Consider the following 10,446-nt stretch of genomic DNA (forward strand, 5'->3'; position numbering starts at 1 on the left):
ATTCTTCACTTTGGATTCTGGGCCCACATGCACCATGCGCCTGGCATAATCTTCAAGCCACTGGGTCGAGGACTCAAACTGTGGTCAGCCATGTGGGAGTCCAGTGCCCTCACCACTATACCACCTGCTGACCACAGTGTCTGTCTTATTTCACTCAACATTACGTTTTTCAGTTTCCTCCATATCATTGAGGGTAGCAGGCACTTTATTTCCATTGCAGTCATTAAGTAGTGTTCTGTTGTGCAAATATAACATATTTTACTGACCTATCTCTTATCTATGCCCATTAGGTTTGTCTTAGTTGGAAACAACCTTATGACAAAGCTGCTGTGAACATTTCTGTATGCATCTCTTACTGGGATATAAGTGCTTATTTCCCTTGAATATATATCCAGGAGCTGAATTGTTCCAGTGTTGACCATTCAAATAGTTCTTGATCACATGAAAATAGCTATATTTTTAGTATCTGTTAACACAAACTACTAAAGTCAGTAAGCTTTTAATTCATTCCTTATTTTATTAATTATGAATATACCTGTGTGCGTTTGGAAATATATCCATAGATGACATTATTTTTCCAGTTCTCAGGTAAGGCATGGTGACCAAAAGTTTTCTTGAGCTTTAAGTGGAGAATCACTGTCATAGAAAATGACTTAAGCATCCTTGAGACGTATCCCTCTATGATTCTTAAAGGCAGTATTCTTAGGGCATACATTTAATTTGATTCTTAACACAGATTTTTCTACTTGAGTTCTGTGTTTGTGTTTAGAAATGGGGTTCCATGCTGAAACTGGGGGCCTCTGACATACATTGTTTTAGTATTGCCTGATGGGCCGCCTATTCCTTTCCCCCTTTATCAGGGACCCACCCTCTCTAAAGTCCAGAGTCTCATGAGAAACATTCAGTATGCTCTTTCTTTATCTTCTTATTTATTTGAGAGATTTTTGGCATAAGGCATGTGTTCTCACTAGAGAGACAGAGAGATAGGAAGTGGGAAATCTCTCCCAGGGGAGATGGTCATGTTGTAATCCCTTCTCCTCTATTCTTCTCTCAGGACTCTGGGCATGCATGCACACATGTCAAGTGTGAATTTCAAGCACCTGGGTCTAGGACTCACACTGCAGTTGACTACATAGGAATCCAAAATCATAACCACTATGCCATCTGCTAGTTCCATCTTTCTTCTTTTAAAAGTTTGTTTATTTCACATGGGAAGGTGCACTCTTAACAGTGTCTTATACCTCATCCCCAGACTTTTTAGCAACTGGGATCACAGACATCCATGTACAACTTGCGAACCAAACCCTAGTCTGCCACATGGCTTCCACTACTGCAGATTATTGCATTATCACTGTGCCACTGCAACTGAGCCGTGCTCATTTATGACGGTGGTCAGCAGGTAGTAGGGGGCCTTGATATCCTGTGATCAGACTGATGGCTTCTCAAGGAGGGACAGGAAAGTTATGCATCAGGAAGGATTGATGGTAAACCACAATGACCCCACATGGGCCATGCCAAGGTTTGGTGTGATACTATGGAAGCTATTTGTTTTTGTACAAATGGCACAAAGATAAAGTTTTTCTTCTGTTTCTTTTTCTACCATTCTGGCCCAATTAAACCAAGAATTTATCTGATAGAAATGTTGTATTAAAAATAATGTGCATGGGGGCCAACAGGTGGAGTGGCAGTTAAGGGTGCTGGACTCCCACATGGCTGACTGTGGTTCAAGACCTGGACCTGGCAGCTTGCTTTCTCACTTTCCCTTTATCTCTCTCTGTATCTCTCTGGTCAAATAAAAAGATAATAATAACAAATAAAATTAAATTAATAAAAAACATTTAAAAAATAATGTACATGGGGTAGCCTATGGCCTAGTGATCAAAACAGTTGGGTCCCATTTGACTGACTGTGTGGTCTGAGTCCTGGACTCAGTGGCTTGAAAAACATGCTGGGTATGTGTGCATGCATGCTCAAAATCTCAAAAGGAAGTAGAAATGGAGGAGAAGGTATTGTGGTATGACTATGCCCTATGAGAGGTGCTTTCTCACTTCTTCTCTTTCTTTTTGTCTCTCTTCAGTAAGCACATGTGCCCTCTGGCAAATTAAAAAAAGAAAAAGAAAAAGAAATAATGTACACAAAACCTGGGTGTAATAGGCAGTCAAAACCAGTAACTAGGGTGACCAACAGGCTCAGAGAGAGCAAGAGGTCAATCCACTTCCTACATCTCAAGCTCCGTTTTCCTCAGTTCTCATTTCCTGTCCCTGATGGTTGAGTGTTATACCTTCACTTTTCAAGGGAGATCCCACATCTTTTTTCCCTTGGTAGCTTGTGGCCTTCAGTAGATCAATGGCTATGACATTTTAAATTGAGTAAATTTGTACATTTGTCACAGATAAGAGTTTATCAATCTTGGAAATACAAGACAAGGAGGTCTTACTACAGTTGGCCTGCCACATTGGTGGGATTTGCATCCATAGAACCAATCAAGAGTGGACTGAAAATATTTAGGGGAAAAAAAAGAGGAAGAAACAACATGGGCTGGTCCCAGAGCCTAGTAGTTAAGGGAGCTGGATTCAACATGGCCGATCGTGGTTTGAATCCTGGCTCCAGTGGCTTGAAAAACACGCCAGATGTGTGTGCCAAAATCCTGACGGAATGGAGAAATGGAGAAGGGACTGTGGCGTGACCATGTCCCATTGGAGAGTGCTTTCTCTCTCTGTCTGTCTCTCAGTCCCTCTCTGGCAAATGCATGTGCTCTCTGACAATAAAAAAACACAAACCAAAAATTACAACAACAAAAAATACAAATTAAAAAATAAGGCAGTATAACAGCTGTTTACATAGTAACTACATTGTGTTAGGTCTTATTAGTAATCGAGAAATGATTTTAAGTATACAGGAATATGTGCTTAAGTTACATGCAAACCCTAGGTCATTTTATGACATAGACTTGAGCATCCTGGACTTGGGTATCTGCAGGGATACTGGAACCAGTCTCCCATGAATACCAAGGGACAACTGAGAACAGGGCCGTGCACAGCCCAGTGTGCCATGCCAAGCCTAAGTCACATCTCTTGTATAGTCTCTTCCAGCTCAACTGGCAGGAATGTCCATCCTCTTTTTTTTTGGAGAGATTTTCACTGTAGGGCACGTGCGCTCGCCAGACAGACAGAGAGAGACATAGAGACAGAAAGCGAGAAATCACCCCCCAGGGGGGATGGCCACGCCGCAATCCCTTCTCCTCCATTCTCCTCTCGGGATCTTGGGCACGCACGCACACGCGCCCGGCGTGAGTTTTAAGCCACCGGGTCCGGGACGTGAACTGCGGTCGACTACGTGGGAGTCCAGCGACATAGCCATTACGCTAACTGCTGGTTCCCTATCCATCCTCTTAATAGGGGGGCTCAAGGTTCACTCTTCCCTGAACAGTCACTGGAAAGAATGAGCTCATACTCTCTCTCTCCTTTTCTCTCTCTCTCTCTCTCTCTCTCTCTCTCTCTCACACACACACACACACACACACACACACACACACAAAGGTAGATGAAGGACTCTAGACATCCTTACTTGGGAAAGGTGTATTGGTCTCTGAGTCAGGTCTGTGGAAGACAAGGTCTGCATCTGGGTTGTCTGGGGAGCTCTTACTAAATACATCTGCATGGGCTTCATCTTAATGTAGCCCTCATACATCAGTATTGCTACAACTGGGGGCTTAAAAATTGAATACAGTATATGTGTGTCTGTGTATCATGTGTGTATATATATATAATTATGTGTGTGTGTGTGTGTGTATATATATATTTGGGTTTTTTTTAGAGAGATTTTTGCTATAGGGCACATACACTAGTTGAGACAGAGATACAGAAAGCAAGAAATCCCCCCCCCTCCAGGGATTGTAGCCACGCTGCAATCCCTTCTCCTCCATTCTCCTTTTGGGATCTTGGGTATACACGCACATGCACCTGGTGTGAGTGTTTAAGGCACCAGGTTCGGTACTCAAACCATGGGTGACTACTTGGGAGTCCAGTGACATAACCATTATGCCATCTGCTGATCCCTATGTATATATTTAAATAATATTTATTTCTTTTTTCCATGTGAGAGAGAGAGGACCAGAGACAGGCACACCAATGGGGTCTTGATACTATGATCCACTCTGCACATGCATGGTCAGCATGTTCAGGGAAGTCCTGGGACAGGAACCCAGGATCTTTTCCATGTAGGTCCAGTTGTGCTGCCATTATGCCAGCATCTGACCCTATGGTCTCTCTGAAAGCTGACAAGCACCTTAGACAAAGAAGGGAAGGGCAACTCTGCTGGCCTCACGCAAAGACAGCTTCTCTCTCAGGATCATATAGCATTTTCCAAAACACCTTCAGAAGGGACTGTGCTTCACATTTGCATAACTAAAAGGCCTGTTCAAGAGATTTGCCCAGAACAAAGGGACAGACTTCACTCAGGTGAATTACAGCTGACTTCTACAGACACTCGAAACTGCAGGAAGCTCTGCCATTACAAGGTATCACACACACACATACAACACCCACTGGCATGTCTGCAGGAAACACTTCATTGCATATGTGTATGGCTTATCTCCCTTAGCAACTTCTGAGCCATAAATAATTTTTAAGGCAGTTAGTTTGGATTGCCTTCCGTGGCATTTGCCTTGAAAGACGTTTTCAGTATTTAATTGCAGCAAAGAGAAAAGCAGGACTGCAGCTCTTCTGTTTAACACATAAGACTGTCTTGGGGCCAGAGGCATGAGGAATTGGTAACAACCCACTTGCATGACTATTTCGGCAAAGTAGGGTGCCTAATTTTCCCAGCTCTACTCAGGGTTTCTTTCTTTCATTTCCTCTCCTTAATTAGAAAAAAAAAAAGTTCCAAGCCCTTTCTCTGCAAAGTGCAATGATAACATTGCACTTCACTCACGCATCTCCCCAACATGAGCTCTCGGGCAACACAGCACCTCTTGGAAAACCCCGAAATCACAGAACCTGAGGCCCTGGATTAAGAACAGCAAGCTTAAGGTTCTGTCCTGAGTATTTAAATATCTTACACCAAATTCACCTGCTTTTTTCAGTCCTTGTTCTCTCGCTGGTCATCTGAGAAACCAGGGCGGTGAGGATGGCTGCACTTCCAAATCGCAGGCCCAGGGGAATATAGATGACTGCGAAGCCCAACCTCGGGCAGATGGTTTCACAAACCTGCATTTTATAGATAAAGCAATGGAGGCCCAAGAAGCACCCTACGGTTGAGATCACAGAGTAGAGAAGGGACAAGAACCCAGAAGAGCTGGCTCTCGTGTGGTGCCCTTTCCATTAGGATCTAATGGTCTAAATCTTTCCTGTACATAAACTCACTGGGACAGCAATGCTGGGCTGGGGACAGCAAACCCCTGCCCCCAGCATATTTACATGGAAGTTTGTTTGCTACCTTCTCCTTCTGATAAACTTGCTTCTGTAGTTTCCTCCCATAAAGAAATTCTATCATCTCAATAGTATCATATACTATCTGATACTTAAATTTGTTAAAATGCAAGTTCCTAGGCCTCCAGTCCAAAGCGTCTGATTCCCAAGCTGTGGGAGGAGGCCTGGACACCTGCACTCTCACACGCTCTCCACACCCCAGCATGGTGCTGTGTGTGCAGCGCACCTAGAGAAGCAGCCCTAGAGTCAACGTGTTAACCGAGGACTTCCAGAGCCCACCAGGCCTTTGCTTGGAGAAGCATATCTCTTTTTATGAAATATGAACTGGAGGCAGTTTGGCAGACACACGCTTTTTTCCTTTTAAATTGAAAACAATTTTTTAAAAAAGTTTATTTCTTCAGAGAGAGAAAGAGGAAAGAAGTGGTGGGGGGTGAGAGAGACAGGCAGTCCCAGTGTTGCTTTCCAGTCCTGGCTTCAGGTAGCCTAAATCATGGGCATGTGTGTGAGCACCTGGCAGGTACAGGGAGGCCTCTGCACATGAACCTGGTGCCTTCCCATGTGGACCCCTCTTCCCAGTGCACTGTATCCCTGCTGAGCCGTCAGCTGGCATGGGGAATATGTTTTCAGGGATCAGCAGGTGGGGTGGTGGTTGAGACACTAGACTCTGACATGGCTGACTGTGGTTCAAGTTCTGGGCCTGGTGGCGTGCAAATCACAACAAATAAGTAGATAAGTAATTTTTTAAAAAGAGTTTCTTCGGGAACCAGCAGTTAGCGTAATGGCTATGTCACTGGACTCCCACATAGTCGACCGCGGTTTGTGTCCCGGACCTGGTGGCTTAAAACTCAAGCCGGGCGCGTGTGCGTGCGTGCCCAAGATCCCAAGAGGAGAATGAAGGAGAAGGGATTGTGGCGTGACCATCCTCCCTGGGAGGTGATTTCTTGCTTTCTGTCTCTATATCTCTGTCTGGCGAGTGCACGCGCCCTACAGCAAAAATCTCTCCCAAAAAAAAAAAAAGTTTCTTCACCAATTTCCTATCTATAGGGAACAACCTCCTTTCATGAGCTGACAGGGTGGGTCTTCTAAGCGTGGAAGGAGCTGAGCAATTTGTTCGTGGTGTCCAGATAAACCTGAGCAGAGAGCCTGAACTCCTCAGTGGAGAAGGCTTTGAGTACAGGGAGTGGAAAATGAGGCGCAGGAAGGGGAAGTGTTGGTGGGAGGTGTATTGAACCACCTTGGAATTTAGCTTTGTTCCAGAGGAAGACTGGCAGCTGAGAACCACTGAATAGGGCACTACACCTATTGTTTCCTCAGACTCTTGCCTACATTAATGATGTATCTGTGTCCAGTTTTCCGTAGGCTCTTTCTGGCTTTATTTATATTTTTGATAATAGTTTTATTGAGATATAATTCACATATCATACATACAGTGCACACATTTAAAGCCATGGTTTATGGGTAAGGTGGGAGTATTTAACATTCTGCTGCCCCCAAACCAAAGGAAACAAGGGTTAGTTATTATATTTTACCTGTGAAAGCTGTATTTATTTTGGCTATTACTTAGTTCATTTCAATTTTTTTTTTTAGAGGTTTTTGCTATAGGGTGCGTGCGCTCACCAGAAAGACAGAGAGAGACAGAAAGTGAGAAATCACCCCCCAGGGGTGATGGCCACGCCTCAATCCCTTCTTCTCCATTCTCCTCTCGGGATTTTGGGCACGCACGCACACACGCCCGGCATGAGTTTTAAGCCACCAGGTCCGGGATGTGAACCGTGGTCGACTACATGGGAGTCCAGCGACATAGCCATTACGCTAATTGCTGGTCCCCTCAATGGTTTTAAATATAAACACAGAGTGTGTTAATCATAATTTTAAAACACATTTTATCACCCTAAGAAGAAACCTCATACCCTTTAGCTGTCCCCATTCCTCAAAGCTCCTCCTCCACCCCCAAGCCCTAACTACTAAGCTATCTATGAATTCATCTATTCTAGACATTTCGTATAAACAAAATCACGTAATATATGGTCTTTCGTGACTAGCTACTTAGCTTAGGATAATATTTGTAAGGTTCATTCTTGTCGTAGTATATATTAGTATTTCATTTCCTTCTTTGATTTTAACCATCAGAAATATTCCATTAGAATATCCAACTGGAAGGATGTTCTACATTTTGTTTATCCATTCATCCTGTTGATTGACACTTGGGTTGCTTCCACCTTTTGGTTATTGCAAATGATGCTGCTATTTGTGTACAATTTTTGTGTGGATATATGTTCTCTTTTGATATATACCTAGGAGTGGAATTGCTGGGTCAAATGATGACACCATGTTTATCGTTTGAAGAACTGCCAGACTGTTTTCCCAAGTCCCCACTTTACTTTTTTTTATAAAAGTCAACCTGAAATCAATGGTTCTGAAGCATCCTATCGGGCTTAGCTGCATACGGCCTGATCAGGTGTAACTAAGGACTTATTTATGCAAGCATTTGGGCAGGCAAGGAATCAAGCTTGAGTTACAAAAACCCAAAGCCCAAATGCTTGCGGTTGGTGTAGCCTTAAAGGATGTGGCAGTGTTATAGGACATGCCTTCATGGTTATGATAATCAGAAAAACAAACAAAAGCTCCCAACTGCAGATGTGGGCAATATCAGTGTAATGGCCCTTAATCTGTAGCTTTGGAAAAGGTGTAGTGACCTTAGAAAATACGTAAAGCTATTGTATAAAATTACTCATGGATTTTGATGATTTCTGCTATCAACTCCTTAATAGGAAAAAGACAAAAAATATTTAAATACTTAGAAATATTTAAAATTATGTATGGGCCAGCAGGTGGTCTGTAGGTTAAGGCAGCTGGATCCCACATGGCCAACTGCATGGTCTGAATGCCAGACCTAGCAGCTTGAAAAATACGACTTGGGGGGCCAGCAGGCAGTGTGGTGGTGAAGGCATTGGACTCCCACATGGCTGACTATGGTTTAAGTCCTGGGCCTGGTGGCTTGCTTTCTCACTTTCTCTCTCGCTCTCTCTGGTGAGTATATGTGCCCTATAGCAAATTAATAAAATAAAATAAAACAATTACAAGAAAAAAGTAAAACACAACTGGGCCGTGCATGTGTGTGCCCAGAATCCTGAGAATGATGAAGGGGCTGTGGTGTGTCAATCTCCCTCCAGGGAGATTGATTTCTCACTATCCTTCGCTCTCTGTTTCTCTCCAGTGAGCACACGTGCCCTATAGCAAACTTAAACAAAAGTATTTATGTACAAAATACATACAAAGAAGTGCACAAAGCCTAAGTGTAACACCATGACTTTTCACAAAATGAACCTCCCCCATGTAGTTAGCACCTGATCAGAACCCAGTCATCGCCGGCACCTGCACCTACACACCCAGTCCCCTTTTTAAGTCATGACTGTTCCCAAGGGAAGGAGGATATCCTTACTTTGAACACAGTACTTATGTACAAAATACATACAAAGAAGTGCACAAAGCCTAAGTGTAACACCATGACTTTTCACAAAATGAACCTCCCCCATGTAGTTAGCACCTGATCAGAACCCAGTCATCGCCGGCACCTGCACCTACACACCCAGTCCCCTTTTTAAGTCATGACTGTTCCCAAGGGAAGGAGGATATCCTTACTTTGAACACCAACATTCTTAGACACAAAGAATACATTTTTAATAGTACATCTCAGGTGTCAAAGACGGGCCAACGAATGGATTTGCTTAGCTGAGAGAGTTTCTTAAGACTGACTCAGTCAGACTTACTATATTTCATGCTGTAATACATTCTTAAAAATTAAATAGCAGTTTATTTCTGAGAGCAATCTGTAGAGGAAGTCCTAGGGAACCAACCATTAATCACAGGTGCTTTAATAATTTAAAAAGTGTATATGTAAATACGTGCACATTGGCAATAGATCACACTGTGAGTTGAAGTAAGTATTAACCAAAATACAAAGAACCTTTGCAGGTAGAACATAACTGATCTCTGTTTTCTTTGGTTTGGGGGCAGCAGAATGTGAAACACTCCCACCTGACCCATAAAACAAGCTTTCTAATATTGGGCCTGGCGCAAAGCAACCTGCTCTGGCTCTTATCTAGAAAAATCCATGGTAATCATCTCATGTATAACACTTTGTACATATTTAAATTTTTCCTGGGGAAAAGGTATACTATTAGGAGAAATCACTTTACAAAGGTGAGTAACTTCTCTGATCCCCAACAATGTCGTTAAAATTAGTAAGGGAAGTAAAGATTTTATTAGGATATTTCCTTGGAAGTTTGGAATTCTGTGTTCTACCAGATGATGCCTAATACAGCTCCGGAGGAGGGGTTGCCATGGGCTCTGGGCCGCCTGCGGTCCTTTCTTTTTGGATGTTGGATACTTCCAAGGTAACCTCGTTGTTCTCGCTCTCGCTGCTGCCCAGGTGCCGGGAAGGCACCCCTCCACCCCCGCCCTACGGGCTCCAGACTGCTGGGCTGCTGAGCTGGTGTCAGCGCCCGGAAGCGCCTTGCGGTTGCGGTTAGGCGGGTCTCACGCCCCCGCGAGCGGTAACTTCGGGCGGCCTAGTCGTTCCCTGTCCTTGACTTAGACCACTTCCCCAAGGAGCCCGACAGCCCGTCCTCCTGACACCCCCTCCCTGTGGGGGCAAAAGTTTAAAGCTGGGCTCCCTTCTCATTAAAGGTCGCTGGCGTCCATCTCTTGGCTGGACCAGGGTGGGCGAGGGTCCGTGGCTCTTTCCTGGCGCTCCTCTCCAACCCCAGCTCGGCAGTTGGGGACAGACGCTTAGATGGTCATTGACGCGCCCTGACCTCAGGGTCCTTCCCAGCCCGAGGGGCTTATTTAAGAATCTGGCGCAGGGAACCCTTCCCAGACCCTAGGAAGCGGGGTCCGGCTCACACCCTAAGGCTGTGGCGCACTTGCCGGCAGCGCAGCGCGAGCGCAAAGCGCGCGTGGGTGACAGTGAGGGTGCGCCCGGCCGGCCGGAGGCGGACCCGCGGGGCGGCAGGTG

The 10,446-nt window shown here is 44.6% G+C and overlaps 1 protein-coding gene across 1 annotated transcript in view; it reads left to right on the plus strand.

The window, feature by feature from the left end:
- Nucleotides 1–10,446, plus strand: part of ENTREP1 (endosomal transmembrane epsin interactor 1) — a 168,156-nt gene that overhangs the window by 69,547 nt on the left and 88,163 nt on the right. The gene's annotated exons all lie outside the window — the stretch shown is intronic.

This window comes from Tupaia chinensis, unplaced genomic scaffold (genome assembly GCF_000334495.1).
Source record: "Tupaia chinensis unplaced genomic scaffold, TupChi_1.0 Scaffold000354_1, whole genome shotgun sequence".
In the NCBI taxonomy this organism is placed as follows: Eukaryota; Metazoa; Chordata; class Mammalia; order Scandentia; family Tupaiidae; genus Tupaia; species Tupaia belangeri.